Raw genomic sequence first — 27,550 nt, 5'->3', positions numbered from 1 at the left:
ATGGAGGACCCTTTGTCAATAGATGCCTCAAATCAATGTTTTTAGCAATTTTTTTGCAAATTGGACAGCACCAGAGTAGCAGCTTTTTGTAAATGTTCCTATAATAACTATATCTGGAATAACCTTCATAATATAACCTTTATGTACACGTACGAAAAGACCAAGCCTTGGCCACGTTCCTGGTTTTATTATGAGGACAACAAAACAGTTTGTTACACAGAACATAGAGTATTTTATTAGACTATGTTATCTGCAAAAGGATATATTTATTCATTTCAGTGAACCCTTGTGTTACTGCAAGAGAGGGTTTTAGGCTCATCTGATTGCACTGGAGCTGCTGCCGTAGCGTAAGGAAACACCCTTCGTGGCAAACGCACACATGCACACACATCAAGCATTAAACTACCCCAACACAATCTAGAGTTGTCCAATCAGTGACCCTGTGTCTCCTCCAATCAGTCATGTTTTGTTTCGTAAAAAATGAAAAAAGATTTATATATAATTCTTATATATATATATATATATATATATATATATATATATATATATATAAATATATATATATGTATATATATAAAACCCAGGCTACAAGTTTTTTCTGAATGAGATCTCATATGAGATGCAATTTGTCAGGGTCAGTCACAAGGGGAGGATCAGAGATAGCTGTTAACCACCTGTGCTACTGAGCCAGAGTCGTCATGGTGATGAGAGAGTGGTGGACCAGGAGTCTCTAATCTAGTTGGATTGCTCTAAAAAAACAAGTCAGGGAGGAAGTTCCTACTACCCCGATTAAATAGACCGACTGTATGAGGAGAATGGCTGGAGATTAAAGGGAATTTAGATAAAACATGTACGCATGAGCAAGCATACAAATGCGAAACACACATGTACACTTCTATATGCATCGTGTAAGGCACAGATTTCACATGTATCGGGTAAGGCTAATGGCCAAAAAAGAAAGAAAAAGCAGAGAAGTAAAAAAGAAAGACAGAAACTCAAATGTGTAAGAAGAGGATCGATTCAGAGGACTGAAGTTTTCTTTCAGTGAAGTTTTGTTTATACTCTACTCCATCTGTATCATATTACTTTTCAGCATTACTCTACTCCATCTGTATCATGTTTCAGCGCTACCCTGCTCCAGGGGGGCTTATCCAACAGAGAGAAAGAGAGGCACAGGAGGCCGGAGAGGGGCCAAGGGAGGGAATATGAGGTCACAAAAGATTTACTTCACTCCAGTCCAGAATTCTTTTTTTTGTGAAAATCGAACAATAGAAGATAGAAAAAAAACACCAATGAGAGAGACTATGGAGGGGATTGATAGCACAGTACAAGAGAAGAATAGAAGGAGAAAAGTAAGCAGCCCCCAGTCAAATCTCAGGGGATCTCCCCGTTTGGCGTGGCATCAAAGTGTTTCAACATTTTAAAAGTGAATAGAAAGTGAGGAGGGGGGAGCTATGGAGAGAGAGAGAGTAGGAGAGAGGGAGAGGCCACGAAGGGAGAGAGGTGAGCTTGAGCCTTGAATTTGAATATGAAATTGGAGTCGAGTGGCAGGTCACTCGACAGCACTGCAGCTAGTGCTGCTATCTCAGCTTGCCTCTGTGAATGTTCCTTTTGCTCCTCTTTTCCTACCCTCCCCCCTCGTCTGAGGAGTGCAGATGGTGCAGTATTAGCCTGCAGATAGAAACCCAGGAGACTGAGCATGTGAGAATGTTCTCTCTGGTCACTACATTCACACACGTGCATAGGCATGGTAAAGGCCTTTTCAAATCTTTGATTACCTACATTACAAATCTGACAAATATTTGCAAGTATAGGCATGCACGCACGCACACACACACACACACACGCACACGCGCACATATACACACACACACATACACACACGGACAGACAAAAAGGGGAAAAGAGTCTTGTGCCACTGCAAATAACCTGCAATTATGTGGCTATGATGTCATTGATTTTTTTCATGCGTTGGTTGAGCTGTGTGTTACAGGGGCTATTAGAAGCCATGGAAAGTGCTTTACTGTGCAGAATACTAATATTCAAATTTAGATCAGGATAAAAAGGAAATGTTTTTCTTCACTGAGCACTGCTCGCTACACATTTAGTCAAATTGACTTGAGGCTGACCGGGTGGTGAATAAAGGACAGCTGATTGACACACCGGCTCAGCTTTGACTGACACTCTGGGTTCTGTCAAACCACTCGTCTGGGTCGGGAGAAGCCAGCGTGGAGGAAGTGGATGGAGAGCGAGATAGCGAAAGAGAGACAGAAAGGTATATGAGAGAAATAGTGAGAATCCAGAGAGAGTAAAATAGTGGATGGCCAGAAAGAGAGAGAGGAAAGGATGTTCTGGCGGTTTTCGCAAAGCCTCCGTGTTCCATTGATTATCTGATGGGATGGAAGACAAGACGGCCGTGGAGGATAGGAGAGAAAAGGACGAAGAGGTGGGGAGGGGGTGAGAGGAGCGGAGGGGAGGCGAGGATGGGGGAGTGGGGGGGGGGGGGGGTGAGGAGCTGCTCCCCTCCATTACAAGAGGCCTTTTGTAGCAAACAGTGCCAGAGAGGAACGCTGTGTCACAAGATCTAATGTTGTCAACCTCCAAATCTGATCTGGGCCAACACCATTAAGTGGGCCCTGGCCATTGAGTACAGGACCACTACAGGCTCCTCTAATCCAATTCCAACCAATTAGAGTTGATTCCAAGGGATTATTTTATGGAAGGTGTACTGTACATCAGGACTTTCCTAGGCCAGAGAGAAGCTGTAGCTAACCCGACGAGCCAAAAGAGCTGATGAAACACAGTGTGAAAGTTTTGAATCTACTTTAAAAGTGTTGGCAACAAAAATAAATGTAACACTACTGAGTAGATGGAATGTGTTTTTTTGATTCACATCAAAAGTCTAGGAAATGAATGATAGATCCAAGAACATGTGTTGGATTGAATTATATGATTCAGTTAGTTGATGTCAGTCTAACATCAAAATGTTTTTATGTTTGATATTGATCTTTTACATTTGTAACCTACATTGTCAAGACCAGTGTCAATCTACCAGCTGTTCCTGGAGGCAGATCTGAAATCAATGGATTTTTTTATGTATATGTTTTTGGAATACATTTAAATTCACACTAGAAGAGTTTGACAGTACACACACACACCCTCACGCACACACACACACACACACACAGAGACTGACACAAGCAGTTAGGTCCGGAAATATTTGGACACTGACACAATTTTTATAATTTTGGCTGTGTACGCCACCAAAATGGATTTGAAATTAAACAACCGAGATGCATTTGAAGTGGAGACTTATTGTATGAAACGTTTAGGAATTGCAACCATTTTCATACACAGTCCCCTTATTCAGGAGCATAAATGTAATTAGACAAATTAACACAATCATAAATAAAAGTTTCATTTTTAATACTTTGTCAAGAATCCTTTGCAGGCAATGACTGCTTGAAGTCTGGAATGCATGGACATCACCAAACGCTTGGTTTCCTCCTTTGTGACGCTTTGCCAGGTGTTTACTGCAGCTGTCTTCAGTTGTTATTTGTTTGTGGGTCTTTCTGCCTTAAGGATTGTCTACAACAGGTAAAATGCATGCTCGATCGGGTTGAGATCAGCTGATTGACTCGGCCATTGCAGAATATTTGGCTGAATCTCAGCAGACAATATATCCCTATACACTTCAGTATTCAACCGGCTGCTTCTGTCTTCTGTCACATCATCAATAAACACCAGTCACCCAATGCCATTGGAAGCCATGCATGGCCATCACCCTGCCTCCACTGTGTTTTACAGATGATGTAGTATGCTTCTGATCATGAACCATTCCAAGCCTTCTCAATACTTTTTTACATTCTGGTACATGTTGATCTTAGTTTCTTGAACTGTGCTGGCTTTAATAGATGTTTTTGGCAAAGTCTAATCTGGCCTTTCTATTCTTGAGGCTTATGAATTGTTTGCACCTTGTGGTGAAGCCTCTGTATTTGCTCTCGTTATGTCATCTCTTCATGGTAGGCTTGGATAATGATATGCCTACCTCATGGAGAGTGTTCTTCACTAGGCTGGATGTTGTGAAGTGATTTTTCTTTTCCATGGAAAGGATCCTACAATAATCCACAACTGTTGTCTGCCATGGACGTCCTGAGGCCTGTTTCACTTGCATTGAGAGCTCCATTGATCGCATGTTATGAGTTCACAGTAACAGCTTCCAAATGCGAATGCCACACCTGGTATCAACTCCAGACCTTTTACCTGCTTAACTGATTAAGAAATAATGAAGGAATAGCCCACACCTGTCCATGAAACAGATTTTGAGTCAATTGTCCAATTACATTTGGTCCAATGAAAAAGAGGGGGCTACATATTAAATTAAATCTGAGAGATTGCACTGTAACCTGAATATATTTTGGAAGAAGAAATTACGTATTCGTGTCCAATTATTTCCAGACATAACTGGACGACACACTAAATATTTGATTTTAATCCACTAATCATTTTAATTATACAGTGCTTTTTTACTTATGTAGGCCTACAATCTGCAGATCACACTGACAGCCCTTGAACATGGCCTTGTCTCACAAATATCATTACCACAAGCTTGAACTAATAACCAAGGCTGCTCAGACATATCAGCAATTGATAATTAAAGTTGAATTCTGTGATGTTTGACCACACTTTTTAAAAGTGAAACTATTGAGCCAAAACAGATCCCTGAAAATGTTTGTGCCAGTGTGTCCTATTATATCAAAACCACTCACTTTCAAACTGAGGTATGATAATGATTTTACTTAAGCACATGTACACTCACCTAAAGGATTATTAGGAACACCATACTAATACTGTGTTTGACCCCCTTTCGCCTTCAGAACTGCCTTAATTCTACGTGGCATTTATTCAACAAGGTGCTGAAAGCAGTTGATGGAGATTTGTGGGATGCACATCCAGGGTACGAAGCTCCCGTTCCACCACATCCCAAAGATGCTCTATTGGGTTGAGATCTGGTGACTGTGGGGGCCATTTCAGTACAGTGAACTCATTGTCATGTTCAAGAAATCAATTTGAAATGATTTGAGCTTTGTGACATGGTGCATTATCCTGTTGGATGTAGCCATCAGAGGATGGGTACATGGTGGTCATAAAGGGATGGACATGTTCAGAAACAATGCTCAGGTAGGCCGTGGCATTTAAATGATGCCCAATTGGCACTAAGGGGCCTAAAGTGTGCCATGAAAACGTCCCCCACACCATTACACCACCACCACCAGCCTGCACAGTGGTAACAAGGCATGATGGATCCATGTTCTCATTCTGTTTACGCCAAATTCTGACACTACCATCTGAATGTCTCAAAAGAAATAGAGACTCATCAGACCAGGCAACATTCTTCCAGTCTTCAACTGTCCAATTCTGGTGAGCTCGTGCAAATTGTAGGCTCTTTTTCCTATTTGTAGTGGAGATGAGTGGTACCCGGTGGGGTCTTCTGCTGTTGTAGCACATCCGCCTCAAGGTTGTGTGTGTTGTGGCTTCACAAATGCTTTGCTGCATACCTCGGTTGTAACAAGTGGTTATTTCAGTCAAAGTTGCTCTTCTATCAGCTTGAATCAGTTGGCCCATTCTCCTCTGACATCTAGCATCAACAAGGCATTTTCGCCCACAGGACTGCCGCATACTGGATGTTTTTCCCTTTTCACACCATTCTTTGTAAACCCTAGAAATGGTTGTTCGTGAATATCCCAGTAACTGAGCAGATTGTGAAATACTCAGACCGGCCTGTCTGGCACCAACAACCATGCCACGCTCAAAATTGCTTAAATCACCTGTCTTTCCCATTCTGACATTCAGTTTGGAGTTCAGGAGATTGTCTTGACCAGGACCACACCCCTAAATATATTGAAGCAACTGCCATGTGATTGGTTGATTAGATAATTGCATTAATGAGAAATTGAACAGGTGTTCCTAATAATCCTTTAGGTGAGTGTATATAACATATTACACATCCAGTCCTAAATAGGAGGTTTAGAGGCATGGGTTCTGTTGGTGAGACTGTCTCACTTCACTTGCTTATAGATTGTCAAATTGATAATATCTAGATATGTGGAGGTCCCTGTATGCACAGAAATGTTTCACAACATGGGCCACATACTCCATTACATTTTATGTAACATAGTATTTATTCACAGTTTGTGGGGTAACTGTGTGCTACATTGTGGACAGACCCAAGGATAGGTGAATAGCTGCTCTTTGGCAAAAGTAAATGGGGATCTGAACAAACTTTATGAACTTCATAAACGTTTTATTTAAGAACCTTTAACCCCACACTAACTGTAAGGGCAAGAAGGTTTTCACCAGTAGCCACATTTTATATATGGGATAGGAGTGGTCAGCACCGTCTTGAGCCGTGAGTTTCCTCATTCACCTGAGGCCAATCCAGTTCTGCCGTAGCTGAATCAATCTGATCCCAAGAGGACTACTCTTGAAGTCGGATGAGAATCTTTCGTCATGGGTGACAGAAGCGTCTAGGACCACATGAATCTGTGTCAACTGAATCGATTGATTGGCAAATCACTACCATAGACGTAGAGTCCATGTCCATCTGGTCTCAACTCCGGCTCAGGTCCGGTTGTAGAGGTCATTGAGGTCTGCTCACTTACAACCTGTACAGTCGTTGTAATAACTTTCCTAATAATGCATCATGGAACGGGTACGTTTGCAAAGAGGCGCTGAACCTTGACTGGCATAACGAGTCTCCTAGCTTCTAGCATTGTGACCATGAGCAGAGGAGAAACGTAAACTACATCACGCCAGGTTGAATACACATTGGAGGCATCAGTTGGAGGCTTTGTTTTGGTACCAGCAGTTGGCTCTGCAGCATCTTTCATAGCGCCCTGCACTTTTTGTTTCCTTATTGTAGCCCAGACAATTTCTGTTAGGTGCTATGTTTTGCTAAGTTGGTTGAACTAGAGCGTGGCTCCTGTATTCTGTACCAAAGTGACTTTAACTACCATTTCATCACTCACTATTTTGTAGCAAATATTTGTTGGCTCCACTGCCCTGAAATGTGATGCCACAATGGAGGGACCACATGCATAACCTTTGGAGTGGCTTATCATTTCACTGTCCTTGAGAACATTCCAGAAAAATTCAAGATGGCTGTCCCCGGCCTAAACATTTAAATAGAAGCCATCGCTTCACCGCTACATCTGTTACTCATAGCCAGAAAATCACTGACCTCAAAACAATGTCTGTATGCACGTCAGGATGTGTCAACACACTGGAGAAAATAAATACTAATCTTGAGAGAGAATTTGATGATAATGCCTTGAAACTGGAGGGCTTTTCTTCACACTATAATTTAAGAGTGATAGACATACCTAGCTGCATCACTGAATACAATATCTCTCCGCACAACATGCCTCTCCAATCTCTTTATAGTGGTCCTCAGGAATGGCATTCTTTTGTCACATTCATACTGGGACTGTGCCCATAAAGGGACAATAACCCAGAGGCCTTACCCAGCTCAGAAACCTTGCGCCATCGCCACCTGCTTTCATGAGCACTAAAAAAAGGAGCTTTTCCTTGATGCTGCATGCTGTGGAGGACTTCTGAGTTTTGTATGCACATGATAGATATCTTTGAGGATTTCTTGCCAAAGGTGCCCAACGTGTGTCCTGAGTTTAATCAGGCATTGGACAAATTCTAGGACCTTGGACGTCTAAACCTTCTCTTCCCCTCCAGGTTATGCATATCGGATTGAGAACGTGATCCGTGATGTACCAGTTTTTTTTATTTGATGTTGCTTGGGAAATTTTCTGTCAGCCAACGACCCTGCTGGGACTCATGGTGGAACACAAATGACCTTATTTCAGACAATGAAGTGTTTCACCCCACACTTCAGATCCATGACATGAAGCCTACATTTTATTATCGAATGGGGTGTTATTCCTAATGATTTCCTACATGTATTATTAGCTGAGCATTAATGAGTTTGTCCTCCCTTTGGATCTTAGCTTTGGCTCCGCTGGTTCAGATTTTCTTTATAGTATGGTCACGATTTGATGGTCAATCACTATACGGTCATGTTTGTGGCTTTTTATCAGTTTGAACTCTGTCCTTGTGCTTATTTTGCCTGCTTATTTACTAATACATTTGCCATAAGACAAATAACACCTTATAGATGATTGACTTTCTGTCTTCCCTTTGCCCTTTGTTTGTAACCATGCTGTCTTTCTGTTGGCTGCATTCATGTCCAAGTTATGGCTAATGAGTTCAGTTTACTGATTGTAAGCCCTTGCTTGCTAATTTCCCAATTTGTCTCTTTGGCTTCCTGTTACCATTAACGTATTTTGATAGTATATAAAGTATGTAGGTTGAGTACATGATTTCATGACAAAACATTCTCTATTGTGATTTATAGCCTTTGATTATTTCAATGTTTAACCGATCTGTTCTTCTGTTCTTTGACCACTTAAAAAAATACAAAAGACTCAAAAGAAATACTTCGAAAAGTTAATCACAATAGACAAATACAATTGTACTTGTCTATTGTGACTCAGTTTGGGATTTACAGTGAGGGGAAAACATTATTTGATCCCCTGCTAATTGCAATCTGGGATTGCCAACAAGGGTTTTGCCACCAAGTAAATAGTAATGTTTTGCAGAGGGGTCAAATACTTATTTTTTTGTTGTTGTTATTCTGTCTCTCACTGTTCAAATAAACCTACCATTAAAATTATAGACTGATAATTTCTTTGTCAGTGGGCAAACGTACAAAATCAGAAGGGGATCAAATAGCTATAAAGCTATAAAGCTATACCGTCTGTGCCAACTGCCTTTGCCTTTCTCTTAGTATCTCCTATGGACACCCCTGTCAGATCTTTTAAAAATGATATAATATCTAAATTATATTAGATATGTGATATTATATTTTGTGTTACTTAAAACTTAAACAAATGTGCCAGGAAGAACAGGTACAGCGGATATAAAAAGAGACAAAGATAAATCATGTCAGAACTTTTTCCACTTTTAATGTGACCTATAATAAGAACAATTCAATTGAAAAAACTAACTGAAATCTTTGAGGCGGAAAAATGAAAAATAAAAACCTTACAATAACCTGGTTGCAATGATTTGATGATAACTAGAGATTAATAACATCAAACTGGTTATGCAACAGTTATTATGAAATAAAAATAATCTGTGATTTCTCCAACTACCTATCAGCCTTGTCTTCTTTGTCATCGGTTTTTGACTTTACACAACTACTCACACACCTGCAACTACGACTATTCATCACCCTAAACAACAATCAAATGATATGTGCGTGAACATCTTTACTAAAATAAAGAAAATACAAAAAACTACAGAGGACATGACATTGGTGTCCTCAGAGGAAGATATGGGCCGGAGTAATATGCTTATTATTTCCTGATATTCGTCTCCGACCCATTTGCTGCAATAAATGTTATATACAAATCGATAACATGCATTTTTCTTCCTTTGATCTGCTGAGGGGAAATCTTTGAACCTCCCAGAACCTTGGGGACATCATGGGGGCATCTTGTCAATCTGTCAACCCATGGTCAACAGGTAGCATCAAGGAGGAGGAGGAATGGGCACTTCAACTTCGATAGCTCATTGTGAGGATAGCTTAGGCTACATACCTATTCAATAAACTCTAGATATTGTCTCAGTGAATATCTTTAATATAAGGTTTTATATAGATTACAACTATTTTCTAAAGTCTCATATGGCAAAAACATTTATATTAGGCACAATTATTTTCATGTTGTGGGGATGGGGGGGTCTTATTTTACTTTTTCTTCATTTTTTGTTGGGGATTGTCTTGTTCTTTTCTCTTCTGTAAATTTTTGAAGGTCTAGTTCTCTTATGTAAGTTGTATCCAATAAAACATATAAAAAATGAAACTGAGAGTAATGCATGACTAATGACATTCTCGTTTCTGAAGGAGATCTGAATGTCAGCAGCAACCCCTAACCACATGGGCTTGTGGCTCACTGACAGCCTTTTCAACCACTGGTACATAGGTAAGATGTAACTGGCAGCACTCCATTGGGTAGCCCTTTCCTTCTATATACCAACCCTGGGATTGGTTTAATCAACTGCTCATAGATAACTTGGAGAAAGGAAAGACACACCCCCCTGATTTTCAAGTGGACCATTACCCGCTTAATCAGGCAGCACCACCAGGGACATAGCGGGCTAATTAATGCTTTATCAAAATGCCTAGCCTTGCACTTTATAATGTAGGTTGGGTTTCAGGAAACACACAATGAATAGGACACTACGTCTGTTCTTTATTTCTCATACTCCAACGAAAACGATACCCTGTGTTCCTGTGTGTCCTTATTGATTTAAGATCTGATTGTGTTAGTGGTGTGTACATGGTTGTTGGGAGATATTGGTTTTGCCATTGCAAAGAGACCCACCCAGGGGACCATATGGTGACATTTCCTGACCCCTCCTCCCGCCCTGCTGTCTGCTCCCCAGCACAGACGGATGTGGAAGTTGGGGGCTCATAATGAGACTGGGACTTAAGTGGATTAGCTTGATGAGGCAAATTTGTCTGTGATACACTTCTGTGGGACGACAAGCCAAACTGGCAGCCGGGTTCAGACCGGAGGGGGGGGGGGGAACTATGGAGGAGTGATAGAGGAAGAGAGGGAGACCATGTTGTCTATGAACCTCATGTCAGAATGATGAGCTAGGTAGTAGAGAAAATAAGGAGGGGAAGAAAGAGGACAGGCAGCACAAGTAAGATTTCGTTGGTCCAAATAAGCACCCTGCTGCAGCTCGGCCTCATTTAGATTTAAACATCATCCATTTAATGGAATAAGAAAATCTAGCACTCTTTTAGACAAGCACACGGCAGCTAATTGGGCAGGCAGTTAAACGAGGCTGTACCACCCTAACCACAGCTTCTACCACAGAACGATAGGACGAGAAAAAGATGAGGAGATAGACAGAGAAACCTACAGTAAAGCAACCAGCGCAGAATGTCAGCTGAGAGATATTGCAGGGGACATTCTGCATGGCATAAAACCGAAAGATTGATCAATGGATTCCTCAGTCACCTCGTTAACAACGACCACCGCTTTTATTAGATGTGGGTGAAATATTTATATGATGAATATTTCAGAGCCCCGGTAGGAGAATGAGAAGACGAGGACGGGCAGAGGCAAAGAGATGCAGCACTGTGGCAATAGGCTTCCAGATGGCTAGATAGGGAGCTAGTTAACTGTCAGACCTTAATTTGATCACTCTGTATAGGGGGAACTTAACAAGAGTTTTGAGGTGTTTGGAACATTCTTCTGAAGTTTTGATTTTTTTAAACATTTTAGACTTCATTTGTAAAAAAAACAAGAAACCAGGCAAGCCTAATTCAGCCGGGCCACAATAGAAAATGTTGCCACCTTGAGATTCAAACCCAGGTCACCCACATGAAAGTCTGTGTAAGCAACCACTACACCACAGAGCTGTACATTTGCTGGGTGTCAGTATAGCTTCTTGTCTCTGTCCTGAAAAAATCCTCTTTTGCCACAGGCCGTTTTAGTAGTTAATTGGCCATTCGTGAATGACATTGATACAGTTAAACTGACTAACGTTTCATACTAAGTTTACCTCCACCACAAATAGTGGCTATGTATTGCGTTTGCCACTGGACGTTTTAACAGCAAGTTTTACCGGTATCTACTAACTTACTGGACTAGTCATAAGAATTGAGCAATTGCTAGCGAGTCTGCCAAAGCTATTTAATTTCATGGCATAAGAACATATTTTTTTTCTTTCATGGTAAAACAACATAATTTTTTCTTTCTTTGGTGAATGACATTTATACAACAACTATCAATATAGACGACGATAACTAACTTATTCATCATGTGAAAAGACGAGAGAATTGTGGAATCTACCAGAAATAATTAATAAATATCGCTGCTCTCAATAGATTCAAACTTACGTCATCCACATGAGAGGCACTGTCTTTAATTGAGCAATTGCTAGCAAGACTGAAGAGGAGATACAAACTTGGAACCTATAGTTCACAAGTCCGCTTCTCTAACCACTACGGTATTTAACAAGGGGAAGTCAGTCACTCAGTCAGTCAGGCAGTCAGTCAGGCAGTCAGTCACTCAATAAAGGACATTCACTCCTCTTAGCCGGCTCCGCTTATGCGGTCTGGCAAATAAAAAAATTAAAAAAAACTATTCACACTAAAATCAACCCTTAGAAAAATGTCCATTCATTTTCAATCCACATTATAATTAAATTGTTTGGTTGATGCCGGCTTGTTTTCCTGCCATAGCAGACTGGCACCAATTAAGATCCTACGTATGTAGCTACCCTACTTCTACACATATCCACCAGCAAATATGGAAACCCTTTGTGTTTACAATTCCAATTAAAATCATATTTAGAATTTATCATTAGAAATAGCACAATACGCTTTATAAAATCAAACCAATAAACCAAAAGGAATTAGTACAAGGGATATACATATATCCACAAAACATCACATAATCTAAAAAAATTTTTTATCAATATTTACCTCTTATATTACATGGATTTCACGTTGAATGGATATTACTACCATGACTGATTAACAGCTGATGGAAATTTAGAGAACACACTCCACTCATGTGGCTTTGTAATTGAGATCGACAGGGAATTCATTTTCCCTTTTCTCCCTTTCCAAATTTTGTTTAATTCAATTATATTGCACTCTCTCACTGAAATAACCAAAAGGATTCGAGAGCGTTGAAGTCTTCCTCAACACATGTAAGAGGACTCCCACTCACCTGACTATCTCATTTAGCTTTGCAGTTGCCAGAGTGCAATGAGACCTGGAAGTTCCCTTCCATGTCATCCACGGGGGCCCAGCCACATGCTAACTCAATGCTCCATCTGGCATGCCACGGGATTTCAAGATACTAGAATTTCCCAAAACCCACCCAGGCCCAGTGGTGTTCCAGCCAACCAGACCATTTTGAGTCTGTTGTGGTTCACTCCACTCCCACCAACCCAGTCCGAACCCTGGATGAAAGTTGACTGAGGGAACAGTAGGGAGGGAGGAGGGAGAATGAGTCACAATCGTCCAGCCGGAGTTGGACTGTATCTGAGTAAGTAATTCCAGCCGCTGGTAGGGAGGCTTCTGTGTTGGTCCCACTGAGGGAGTGTGAAGGTAATGCCCCACACAGACTCAGGGCATCTGACACCTCTTGGATGAGAGCTGAATGATCCTCGGCTCCCAAATTATGTGTTCAAATAGAGTAAAGATCGGGTCCAGAAAGGTTGTTGTTCTACCAAATTCAATGCTGGCAGGTCCATGATTGGAGATGAAGCAATCCAGGATGCAAAGACCCTACGCTATCATGGAGTGTGCATGATGAATTGGCAAAAAAAGTTTCTAAACATGAAGAAACACCTCCCAGACGCGAGACAAGTAATGATTCATTCGGGATTAAATTATGTAATGCGGGGGAATTCAGAAAAGCAGCTTATCAAGTCCGTTCAGGAGTCTGGTAAACAAACCATGGTGTCTGGTTCTCTGCCACCACCACGTCAGAGCTGTAAAAGACTTAGCTGCCTGAGGTCTTTACATCGGTGGCAAAAAAGCATTGCAGCTCAGTTGGCATTCTGTTTGTGGACAAATGTGTCGCTTTCTGGAAAATAATATTTCCTGAATTAATGGGCTTCATCCCAAGGAACATGCTGCAAGACTGCTATGGTCAAATATTGACTTGATACAAAGGGCCCTACAGTGATATGATGCTGATAATTCAGAATAATCCACAGTATTCATTCACTTGTTACTCAAAAATCTCTATTAATTCCACATAGTACAGACTTATGCATAGTGACATGAATCTTGGTAATTTCATTGGTATTGCGTCTCACTTTTCTATCATTGACAAGCGTAGGTTTGGAGCCTACTTTTTAAATTGGATCATATCAAGATTTGGGCCTGATGTACCCTGGCATTTTTATCATGGCAGGAACTTGGGAGGAACAGAAATACCATTGACTCTGATATAAATTTGGAGAGTGAGAAAGAGGAGAGGTGGTAGAGAATCAACTGTCAAAAATCATCTCTCTGTTTCTATATGTTAAAATTCATTCCTATTCACAAACCATTTAAATTACTGACACTAAGCTTATTACTGGAAAATGATAGATAGGAATTTATCATCAACCTTCTGCAAACCTAACTGAGCTAGAAGAGTCATCCACCTTGTTTTCTTCATTTACATCCTCAGAAATGTTAAGAATGGTTGAAAATGGTTATTTGTAATAATCCAACCAAACCTAGCTAATAACAAAATCCCTGTGGCTGAATCTAAAGGATTCAAGAAAGTGAACACTTATCTATCAGTCAGATAAATACAACTAAGAAAATACTGCTACTGGTGCTTTTTGTCTTTTGAATCTAATATCCAATTTATACCAAAGCTAGCTGAGTGCCTACAATTTTGGAATGAACAGGCTGTATGAACAGGTGTATGGACAGGTTTTTCAACAGTAGAATTATTTGTTACTTATGCTTGCTTCCAAAAAACATTACTTATTAAAAGTCAATCTGCAGCCAATTAAAACTGAAGCCCATGAAAGACTACGGTATTTCAAAGTTTGTGCTGTCGCAAAAGTGATACATTTTCCTCATGCTTGCAAAGCAGGCTACAAAAATAAAGCTAATATCAAACCGTATAATAATACACACTCTAACCAAGCCAACAAATGTTCTCCATCACTACGAAGGTGTCAAAATATTTATTGAGCCATCCACAATAATATTATGTTCATAGTGTTCAAAATGAATACTGTAGCTAATTACAAAGGTTAACACAAACTGTGTAGTAATACATTTCATTTATGCTTAGAACAGAAGCATTAGTAATTTAGTCAATGGTTACATAACTGGCTTGCCAGTAGTTATAGTTATTACCAAAAGTTATAATAATTCAAGCTTAAATCAAGCCAATAAATGTTAGCAAATATTATACGCTCCAAACGCTGAGTTACATTGCTGAACAGACTGTTGTGTCAACACCTCTCAAAATTTCATCTGTATATAATGCACATGCCACTAACATTGGTAAAGCATTTGTTCTTATAAAAGACGACCATATAAACATTACAAAATTATGAAAAAAAGAATTGCATAAATATATCACAATTCCTTTCACAAAAGGATATTTGAATCCATTGTCCTCTTGTTGTCAGATATCTGTCGATTCAGAGAGCCAAGCCTTGCTTCATCACAAAAACATAATTGAGTTTAAGCTTTTCATAATATTTTTTTGTACCTGAATTAGCATTGAGTAACTAAAAAATATATCAAACCCCTGGTTCACAACTGAGTAATTTAACAATATACTCAAAATAAATGTTGTGTAATCTAAGACCAGAAACACTGACTCGGGCACTGATTGGCAGCCATTTTATTATGTAACTGAGTATCAATATGCAACATAAATCAGAAGAGCAAAATCATCTTTCTATGTAAACACTCTAGTTCTGAGAAAGAGCTTAACCCCTGATAATGGCATTTCCCGTTCTCTGCCCTAACAAACCACTCAGAATATAGCTACAGTCTATACATTCAGCCACCCTTATATCTCAATGGGCAATCTTTTAGAAAACCCATCTATGCCTTTTTTGTGTTTCTGATTGCCGATAGTCTTTATTTAACCCATAGTTCTTTATTAAACCAGACTTCTGTAAAGTTGCAGTGTAAGGATTTTTTGACTAATAATCATATTTTATTGTGCTAGATGTGTAATATGTTGTTTATACAGTACATACACTGAACAATATTATTAATGCAACACTTTCTTTTATTTTTATTTATCATGAACTGAACTCAAAGATCTAAGACTTTCTCTTTGTACACAAAAGGCCTATTTCTCTCAAATATTGTTCACAAATCTGTCTACATCTGTGTTAGTGAGCACTTCTCCTTTGCCGAGATAATCCATCCACCTCACAGGTGTGGCATATCATGTTGCTGATAACACAGCATGATTATTGCGCAGGTGTGCCTTAGGCTGGCTACAATAAAAGGCCACTCTAAAATGCACAGTTCCATCACACAGCACAATGCCACACATGTCACACGTTTTCAGGGAGCATGCAATTGGCATGCTGACTGCAGGAACACACGTGTCATGCTCTTCGATGGGCAAGCATCATCCGTTCTCATCACGCACGTCACTAACAGTTGTATCGCCAGTCAGTGCGCACAGACAACTCACTCAGCCTATGTATTCAGTTTCAGCACATGCCTCTTGAAAGGTCTGTGCATGGCCCTGTATATAAGGGAATAATTGTCATATCTCAATTAGTCATAAAATTAAAATGTTCTACCATAAGCCGTCTGCAAAGGCGTTTCAGAGAATTTGGCAGTACATCCAACCAGCCTCACAACAGCAGACCAAGTGTAACCACACCAGCCCAGAACCTCCATATCCAGAATCTTCACCTCCAATATCGTCTGAGACCAGCCACCCGGACAGCTGCTGCAACAATCGGTTTGCATAACCAAATAATTTCCACATAAACTGTCAGAAACCGTCTCAAGGAAGCTCATCTGCATGCTCCTCGTCCTCATCGGGGTCTCGACCTGACTGCAGTTCGTCATCGTAATCGACTTGAGTGGGCAAATGCTCACATTCGATGGTTTCTGGCACTTTGGAGAGGTGTTCTCTTCACGGATAAATCCCGGTTTTCACTGTACAGGGCAGATGGCAGACTGTGTGGGGTCGTGTGGGAGAGCGGTTTGCTGATGTCAATGTTGTGGATCGAGTGGCCCATGGTGGCGGTGGGGTTATGGTATGGGCAGGCGTGTGTTATGGACAACGAACACAGGTCCATTTTATTGATAACATTTTGAATGCACAGAGTTACCGTGACGAGATCCTGTGGCCCATTGTTGTGCCATTCATCCACGACCATCACCTCATGTTGCAGCATGATAATGCATGGCCCCATGTTGCCAGGATCTGTACACAATTCCTGGATGCTGAAATCATCCCAGTTCTTGCATTGCCAGCATACTCATCGGACATGTCACCCATTGAGCATGTTTGGGATGCTCTGGATCGGTGTATACGACAGCGTGTTCCAGGTCCTGCTAATATCCAGCAACTTCACACAGCCATTGAAGAGGAGTGGGCCAACATTCCACAGGCCACAATCAGCAACCTGATAAACTCTATGCGAAGGACATGTGTTGCACTGCGTGAGGCAAATGGTGGTCACACCAGATACTGACTGGTTTTTAGATCCTCCCAATTCAATGAAACTGCACATTTTAGAGTGGCCTTTTATTGTGGCCAGCCTGAGGCACACCTGTGCAATAATCATGCTGTCCAATCAGCATCTTAATATGCCACACCTGTCAGGTGGATGGATTATCTCGGCAAAGGAGAAGTGCTCACTAACACAGATTTAAACAGATTTGTGAACAATATTTGAGAGAAATAGGCCTTTTGTGTACATAGAAAAAGTCTTAGATCTTTGAGTTCAACTCATGATAAATGGGGGCAAAAACAAAAGGGTTGCGTTTATAATTTAGTTAGTGTATGGGCATAATCTATAGTCAGGCACGAGCACAGGTAAGGCCCAACCTGTGCAAAACATAAAAGGCAATTTAGTGCCTTTTGCCATTGACATGAGCCATTGACATAAGCATGACACGCGTCTGTGTGACACGTGTCACGCTCTTCGATGGGCATGCATCATCCGTCTGCGTCACACGTGTCATGCTCTTCGATGGGCAAGCATCATCCGTTCTCATCACGCACGTCACTAACAGTTGTATCGCCCATCAGTGCGCACAGACAACTCACTCAGCCTATGTATTCAGTTTCAGCACATGCCTCTTGAAAGGTCTGTGCATGGCCCTGTATATAAGGGAATAATTGTCATATCTCAGTTAGTCATAAAATAAAAAATTTGAAAGTGAGTGGTCTTAATGGCACGGGGCCCATATTGGCATATATAGTACATCGCATCATTGGTGACTCATTTTGCTTGATATTACATCCAGCAGTCACAAATCATGGAATGCATTATTTCTCTGGAATTCTTTAATTCAGTTGTCTTACTAGCTAAAGGTATATAGAGGGCCGAATGCGTTGGCTCCATGTCTACTTTTGCAGCTGTGCATTTCATGGATTCCATAACACATATTTTAAATCTAACATTGGTCTCAGGAGATGTTGCTACAGTGTAGAAACCTGGTTGTGTGGTTCCTCTCCATAACTAAATAACTAACTACTAATCCTGAAAATCATCTAAATACATTTGAATGTGGATAATACATAGTTGTATTCCACTGCACATTCTGTAAACCAAGACTTTTCTCACTTACAGTCTAATTTGCAAGCATTACAGTAATAGGCCTTACACTGTTGAGTGGAAATGACAGCATTTTAACAACATTAAATGTAATTCAACAAATGTAAAAATATATCCCCAAAAATAATATAACAGTTATATAGCATAATTATTTTTTTCTGACAATCGTGATGGTGTTCAGTTTTTCCTACATTTATGATAGGATTGCAATTACAGAAACCTTTTATAGCAACTTAGATTGGGAAAGAGAATGTATTTCCTCTCTATTGTCAGTCTAGAACCCTACAGACAAGTGTGCTATATCAGGTCTACATGCAAATATGACAAAAGTGCTACAGCCATCTCCTTCCCTTTGAACTGAACTGTACATTTCCAGACAGTAGGGATTTTAGATAACTAGAAAACATTCGATAAGGCTACAAATTCCCCCTGAATGTTTGACTGCAAATATGTAATGTCATGGAGGTTCTCTAAGAATTGGAAACATTCCAGTCTTGTCTAAATCACGAAAGGTAATATAATGTCAAATAACAAATACTGGTTTTGAGCAATGACTGATATAATATATTCATTATTTAGAAAATAATCAAAATGTCATTAAATAGAAACCTCCAGAAATGCCCAAATTACGCTGTACTAAATCAATGGATGTGAGGGAAAAAACATGTTTGAAAATTACTAAAAGTATGAAATAGTCAATTGCCTATTTTAATACAGAACATTGCAATATAGCTAACTAGTTAAGTGATTCTCATGTCTCGCTAGCTAACCAAATTATACTTGAATATCTGGTGGATTCAACTGAAAAAAACTATCTAAAAAAGTTCCCTGTCCACCTCACTCTTGCTATCCAAGCTTTATTTTTTTGGCTGGCTAAATAAATAGCAGTTTAGCACCACAATAGGTATGTAGGCCCATTATTGCTGCCCTTGCTAGTCAAATTGTCTTGAAATACCCAGCTTTACTTTTATAAATTAATATATCACTGTAACTAAATGAATAAAAATTGTGGATTTGACAGCCTAACTAGGTGAGTTCTGACATGTCTTGTTCTTGTTCATGGTGCAGTTAGGACTCAAATTGTCCTTCACATTTTGTAAAACACTGTACAAGCAAATGTCCCTAATTCTGTCAAGACCAAAGGCATCTCCATTGTTATCTATCCCTGAGAACGGGTTTGGGGATTCGTGTTTCTAAACTGAATCATAGAGGTTACATGCATAGGAAGTTCCTGCAAGATTGCTTTCTATATAAATAAAAGTGAATACTGCTGTCTGCTTACAGACAGAGAGGTCCACCCCAAGGATTAAATATGTTTTAACTCTCTATTTTTTAAATGAGAGATGCTCAGCAGAGGCAATGAAGTCAGTGAGACTAGTTAATAAATATTTATTAGCAGATGATGGATGATAAACTCCTAGGACAGTTATTTGAGGATTAAAACCTAGTTAACGCTATAAATTCAAATTATTTAAAAGCTGGAAGGTGACTTTTTATATAAATTGTGGCTAACTATGTTTCAGATAAATTAAAAAAGATCAGTCTGGGAAGTAAAGATGAGATTTTGTAATACCTGGGTCACGTAGAGATTAAATGTGCTATATTAGTGAAATGGGACCAGGCCATTCCATAATGAACAGCATGGACATCAGGGGACCAAACAAACGGTTTAAACCTTGATCTGTTGGTAGATCTAATTGGCAAAGTCTGGGACTAGTAAAGGCTGCCTGTAGGTCTCTAATTAAGCAATAAGGCACAATGGGGTGTGGTGTATGACCAATTAACCTTGTCCCAGTCTATTATACACAGCGCATATGAGCCTACCAAACAACCATTCAAAGTTGGTCTTTAGGGAGTGACTGTAATTTTATGTGAGTGACATTAGTAAAGTACGTTATTTGTTCTCTTTTGATTGTAGCGAGTGAAAACACTCTGTGGCGTCTGAGACACTTGTGGATTGCATCCAGCCTGGCCCGAGCCACATAGCCAGCTCAACTGCCTACAAGACCAACTACAATGGCAGTTGGCTAACTTATTTCTGTAGTAACATTCTATGTTGGTTTTAATGAAGCTCTGTGCTCTTCGCACACCTGGCCCAAGTATCTGGGAATTAGATTAATGGCCAATGCACCACAGGTAAGGACAGTTCTTAGGTACAGTTGAGTGTGCCTAAGAACTAAAGACATCCAGGGACTCTAACACAACCTTCTGATGTTCCAGGGATGTCATAATGACCAAAAAACAACCGATTTAGTTTTTCAGGTTGTGTGTGTAGGAGTGGGAGGTAATTTGTGTGTGCTGGCGTGTGCATGTGCTCTGTGTGGGTACCTGTGTGGACACTGCCGGAGGGTGGTGGGTGCTGGGTGCTGGGTGAGGCAGCGTAGCCTAAATGGACAGGAGGAAGACAGACACATGTCTGCCTGGGGGTCTAGAGAGTCTCCCAGAAAATGTGTGACCGTCACACTTTCTGGGCTGTTATCAGAGTGCCAAAACACACACACACATGCACACACACACACACACATATACACACATGTTAAATATTTTCTTTAGAAACACACACAAACACACAAGTATTCGCATATCCAATCTCACATATACTGTCACACACACCCTAAACCCAGCCACCAACACACACACACACACACACACACATTAATTCATACACACGTCAGCTCATCTCTCAGGGAGTAATGACCGTGGAGTGTGTCACAGAATGTCAGGAGTGACTGTCACACCCCAGGGAGCAATGAGAGATGGGATAAAACAGATAAAATAGAAAAACTGAGAAAAAGAATAAAAAAGGGACAGAAAGAAATGGGTGGGCTGACATAATCAGTTCCATATCATGTCTAAATGTGCACTTCATGATGCATACCTAAGCAGGCCTGAAACGTTATACTTTCAAAGGAAAGGAAAAATATAATGAAAAAGAGAAATGGAGAAAAGATAGATGAAGGGGGAAAAAAACAAAGAGAGAGGAAAACTGTGAAAAGAATGAGAAGGAAGAGAAAGGAGGGAGAGACGAGACAGGAGGCAGAAACAGATACAGTGAAAAGAGCGATACGAGGGAGGAAAGAGGGATAGGAGTAAGAGACAGGGAAAAAAAGTGAGAATGACTGAGGACGGATTGAGATGGCTGGACCAGAGTCAGGTCAGAGCTGTGGGATGTCTGACTGCTGAGTGTACTGAGGTGTTTAGAAACCCAACTCATAATTAGGCGAGAGTAAGAATGAGGCAGGATGTGGATGGAGAGAATGAAGCAGGATGTGGAAGGAGAGAATGAAATAGGCTGTGGAAGGAGAGAATGAGGCAGGATGTGGAGGGATAGAATGAGACATGATATGGAAGGAGAGAATGAAGCAGGATGTGGAAGGAGAGAATGAGACATGATGTGGAAGGAGAGAATGATATAGGATGTGGAGGGATAGAATGAGACAGGATGTGGAAGGAGAGAATGAGACAGGATTTGGAGGGATAGAATGAGACAGGATGTAGAAGGAGAGAATGAGACAGGATGTGGAGGGATAGAATGAGGCAGGATGTGGAGGGAGAGATAGAGACAGGATGTGGAGGGATAGAATGATGTGAGGGAGTGTCCTTCCACTGAGCTGAAGAACCATCATGGTAGTGACCATGAACCCAACCTTTGGCTTTAACCTTGTCTGAATGGGCTTTATCAAAACCTCAAACCTTTACAGGGCCTTATACTGTTTCAAATCAGGTAAAGATAAGAATATTGCGATCAAGCTCATCTTGGGGGCATTTTGACATCCATAGATAGATACAACAACAGGTACATTTTATTATGAAATATATATATATAAATATATATAGATAGTAATATGAAAATATATTGAGAAAACTTTCTGACAAGTGGGCTGGAATGAAATGGTCTGTTTTGATACCCTGTGATTTCAAAGCCCATAAAGGTCAAGAATTCATGCATTTAAATGTATGCAATCTTTTTGCCAAAAATGGATATAGATTTTACCAAACAAACAAATGGGCCAATTAATCAAGTTAGGCAGGCCAGGTTCTGTATGGTTCCATTACAGCCTGGCATCTCCAGAGGAAGAACCCTCTAAAACATCAGGACTGGAACTGGAAGATAGAAAATAATGCCTTACAATAATATGGTATACAGAGGACCTCTGAGAGCTCAGCTGCTGTTTGTTGCAGAGTTATTACCCCAAATAGGAACATTCTCCAGTGGAGAGGAACGCCAGCCTGGCTGATACTGTATATTCTGCTGTGACATTGACAGCGTTCCCGGGTTAGGAGAATGAATCCAACTGGAAATGGAAACACTTTATATACAGGCTTTTGCACCTATGGTCCAAAGTGCTAGGTTGGGCTAAGCCCTGGCATCTTATGAGAATTCTGTCTGCGTTAAAATCTGACGAAAATCAAATCCGCTAACCAACAGCATTATTGAAAATGATTTGTACCATTCTGTGGATAGAGATGTGCGCATGCAGCAAAGAGTTCCAAATGAAGTGGTTGGCATTCAGAGGCAAAAAACGCTGTGTTTTAATATGTGACAAGTTAAATGAGACTTTTTTTTATAAACGTTAGTTTATAGTACATTCATTAATTCATCAAAACATAACAGCGCAATTCTTTCAGTTTAGTCACTATAACAATCTGTTAGTCCAAGACACGTGTTTCAAAATGAATCTTTGCTAAAGTTCTAAAGGTAATCTGTTACAGTTTATTTCAACGTTTCCACATTAGGCAAAACTCTAACTGTACATTACCCATCAATTGACAAAACATTTATTTCTATCCCATAATCAAGTGTGATCTATGCAGGCACAGAACACTATCAGAAATAAATAAAAGAAATATCAATGTTTAGCACTAATTTGCATCAATTCTGTCTTTGGCATTTGGCCATGATATCTTGTCCATGTCACATATATATCTTCATTTTGCCATGCACTGCAGGAAAAACATTTTGGCATTGCAAACCCAAATGTGACATTGGTCACCTGTGATGTTGTGACATATCTTATCCATGGGCTGAAGGAGGGAGACATTGTCATGAGGATGGCTTTCTTCCACCTCCATAATGAAAAGGAGGTTATGGGGCCAGGTCTAGGCTTAGGAATGTAAAACCTCTGAGTGATAGAACCTAACATTATCACACACAGTTTCATTGAGGAGCTCAACGCGATGTGCAGCCACAGCATTGGAAGACCCAAGAAGTGGCTTATGTACCACCTCTTCTTCAGATATGGCTACATACAGGAATATATTTCCCCCACATTGTCCAGACACATGGACAGTTGTTCATTAGCCATGATCTTTCGCAAACACTGACCAGTTTTGGCCCAGTAGAAGCTTGTTTTATGAACAAAGATGTACTTGTGATGGCTCAAAGCAGTTTAATTTGTAATTTCAGGGGCTGAATTAATGCTCTGCCTTGCTGTGTTCCCTGCTCCATATTGAAAGACATTGCCAGTGTTCACATGGTTAATATGGTTATATAGCTACCAATTGTGGTACTACTATGGATGGCAATCATGTCCTGTTTATGACGGTATTGTGTTGTACATAGACAATGCAGTGGTCTTTTGTTGATCACACTACCAACACTAATGTTGTGGGTTTGAATCCGTCAGAGGTTACATACAAAACTATGGCCTTAGGGTGATGATTCTGCACATTTTAATCTGAACATAGTAGGCAAAACAATGTAAAATACATACACTATCTTCACCAAATGGTTGAGTGATGATCAATTGGGAACAATGAGCATTGTGACAGTAAAAGGTATTTTAACAATAAAGAAGAAAATCTTATCAAAGGTAATGCATGTTTTTTGTATGAACATTGTATTTCAAAGTGCAACATGCCTTTCTAAAAGTGTTTTTTGTACTAAGAGTGGTGAAATATTACCATATACTTGTGTGAATAGCAACAAATTAGCTGAAAGAAACTGTAATAAGGATTGTAAACTATTTCTTCTTCCCTGAAACACTGAGAACAACTTCAGTTCCACTTGACTACAGTATAATAATGTGTTTAGTGTAGCTTCCCAAATATCTTAACTATTGGGTGTCACTGTTACAACTACGTTTTTTGAGTAAAACCAGAGCTCATGGGTTATACATAGCATCCATTTATTATCTTCATCAGGGCAAGTGGGACCCACCAGAGCTATTTAGTGTCATGAATCACTCAGCAAAGGCAGAAGTGGTTTGGTCCCACATGCAGAGTAACAGGCCAATTTATTAAATGGTTGAGGCAGGAATCATGGTCAGGCTGGCAAATGGTTAGAACACAATAATCCAATACAGGCAGGCAAAGGTACCGAAACACTAATCAGACAGGTAGTCAAAAAACGGCAGGCAGGTAGTAAAAAAAGGCAGGCAGATAGAATATAGTCAAAAGGGTTAGCTAGAGTCAGTACACTATGAAGGCTAAACTGAAAAACCTAGACAGCCTTGATACACTAAGGGACAAGCCACAAACAACAATACCTCATAATAAGGGAACAGAACTGAAAAGACCAGGTAGGGAACGTTAATTGGGAACAGGTGTGTGACCCAGGTGCGGTAAATAACAAAAGTAAAAAATAACAAACAGAAATAACCTAAAGACAAGAATTAAGAAAACAGAACCTCACATTTAGACTAGTCTATTTCCTACTTTTTAAACTAGAGCCTAGAGCTGGGCTATTCAACTCCTGTCTTGGAGGGCAAAAACCTTCTGATGTCCATCCTTTCTGTCTAATCACAGACTGGTTCAGACCTGGCACACCAGCTGAGTGCAGTTAACTACGAGTTAGACAAAGACAGAATCCTAAGCCAAAATCTTCCAGAATCAGAGTTTAACAATCCTGCCCTGTAGCCAAGATTACGGGTTGCATTCAAGACCAGTATTTTTAATGCTACCATTTCTTTCAAAAGGATACATTAACACAGGCAGACCAAAAACTTTTTGGAAATTTGGCCAATCAGATCAGTTACTTTGCCAATATGTTTGCAAAAGTACCCTGTCATTTATTGCTTTGTAAACTGTAAATCACAATAAAATGTGTTAATTGGTAATACAAATTAAATGAACCAATGAACACCCCCAATTAAAGTAGGTCCCCATCTCCCAAATCACATTCAACCAATGGTTATGTATCATTGTAGTTTTTTTTCTCATAACCTTCCTTATCTGGTGATGCGGAAAGAGTGCTACAGTTACTATCCAGAATTTCTCCTTATAACTACTAAAACAGTGATCCCCTAATATACTGGAGGAACATCAATATTGTGAGATTTCTGGTAACTGACAAACGTGATGCCTGTGTCATCTTCCTTAAAGAACATAATCATTTACCAAAAAGGGGAGATTTAATTTACAACAGCACTATGAGAATAAAAAATTAGCATTGTATTATAACACCATCATCATAATTGGCATCACCGTCATAATCACCAACTGTAACTTTGTGTTTGTAACACTGGCCTATATCGGCAACAGCACCGTCATGGCTCTGTATTCACTGGGAAGTGTGTGCTGGGACAACGAGGAGCTAATGCTAAAGAGGGGCTTTGCATTACCCAGAGTGGACCAATTTCAGGAGTGCTTGGCCAATGTTTTATTACAGCTCATAAGCCCAAGGTCAACTGAGGAAGATGAAGTACCCAGGGCCTCCCATTCAGTACAGGCCTAATTTATCACTCTCATTCCCCCCCGTTACAGCCTCTCTCCCACTAGGGACACAGGCAGCCCAGCGGCACACGGCCCTGGATCCTTCAGCTGGGGACAGCGCTGTATGGGGCTGGCTCACCTTAAACCAGTGCACCGCAGGCCCATCCTTCCAGCCAGACACACCCATCGATCCAGGGGACAGGTGGGGATGTGTGGTGTGGTGTGTGGAGGAAAGTGAACGGGTCGGAGAAGACGACAGGAAAAAGGGCATGTTTGTGTGTGTGTGTGTGTCCATCCAAGTGTGTAATGTTTCCACGTCATTTGTATGGAGCAGAGAAAGAGAGAAAACTTGACTGAAAGCTGATGAGACGGAGAGTTGGAGAGTTTCTGACAGTGAGATTATTATAGAGTCAAATGACTTTTGGGAGGTCATTATGACCAGCTGGTAAATGGGCACTTAGATTATTTCTCAAAATATCCAAATGATTATTACTGTCACTATTGTGTTGTGCCATCAAATTGTTTGTAGCCCATGGTTTTTAATGACTACATAACAGGTGAGGACATTGCCTGCTGTGACCCTATACGGCCCTTGTGTTTGTGCCCTATGACTCACAAACACCACCAGCCCTCATGGACCTGCATGTGCAAGAACACATGCAAACACAGACACACACACACACGTCACAACGTCACCCCCCTGCCCCACGCACACATGCGTCCACCCCTGCTGGTACTTGTCTGTTCACCCTGAACTCCCCTCTTCCCCAGTGGCCTTCGTTCTTGTCCTGGGTCCGCCAAGAGTTGCTCTGTACACACTTCCTGTAAGGCAGGCTCTGTTCTCTGACTTTGGTTTCTACCTGTACGATGGTGCAGGACTGACTGCAGCAGTACAACACCAGCAATCCTGCCTGCATGGTTGCCTGGTGCCTTAGCCATGATAGATGAAGTGTATCTGGGCCACAGTACAGTCTCATCTGCCCCGCTTAATTAGAATTCAGAGATATGTTCCTGCTTTAGGGAGCCTCCTATATATATATATAAATATAGATAGGAAGAGTATCTAATTAAGAGCTCATTCTTCTCTCAGTCAGATTGTGTCTACTTTTTCATTCTTTCCAATTATGACACCCCTGCCCTTTTCTGTTTCATGTAGGCTGGGATTTAAAGAGCTGAAGAAGAGTGTGAGGAGCCTTTAAAAAACACAAAGGAGATGTGAAGAGGGCCTGAGCGTGGGCATTGCCTCTCTGTGAGAGCATGTTGGAGCGAGAGAGGGAGAGAGATAGAAAGAGAGAGAATGAGAGAGAGAGAGAAAGGGGCACAAAGAGAGAGGTGGACAGAGGGAGAGAATGAGAGAGAGGGCGGGGAAAAGAGAGACTTATTTTGTGTGTACATGTGTGTGGTCGTCTTTTTGCATGTGAGTGTGTTTGAAGTACAGCTCGTAATCAGTTTACACGTGCATGCAGCTCAGCGTCTACATAAACATTCACCCGCGCACACACGCAAACACATA

Source organism: Esox lucius, chromosome 13 (genome assembly GCF_011004845.1).
Source record: "Esox lucius isolate fEsoLuc1 chromosome 13, fEsoLuc1.pri, whole genome shotgun sequence".
In the NCBI taxonomy this organism is placed as follows: Eukaryota; Metazoa; Chordata; class Actinopteri; order Esociformes; family Esocidae; genus Esox; species Esox lucius.
Note: the sequence above shows the minus strand (reverse complement) of the source record.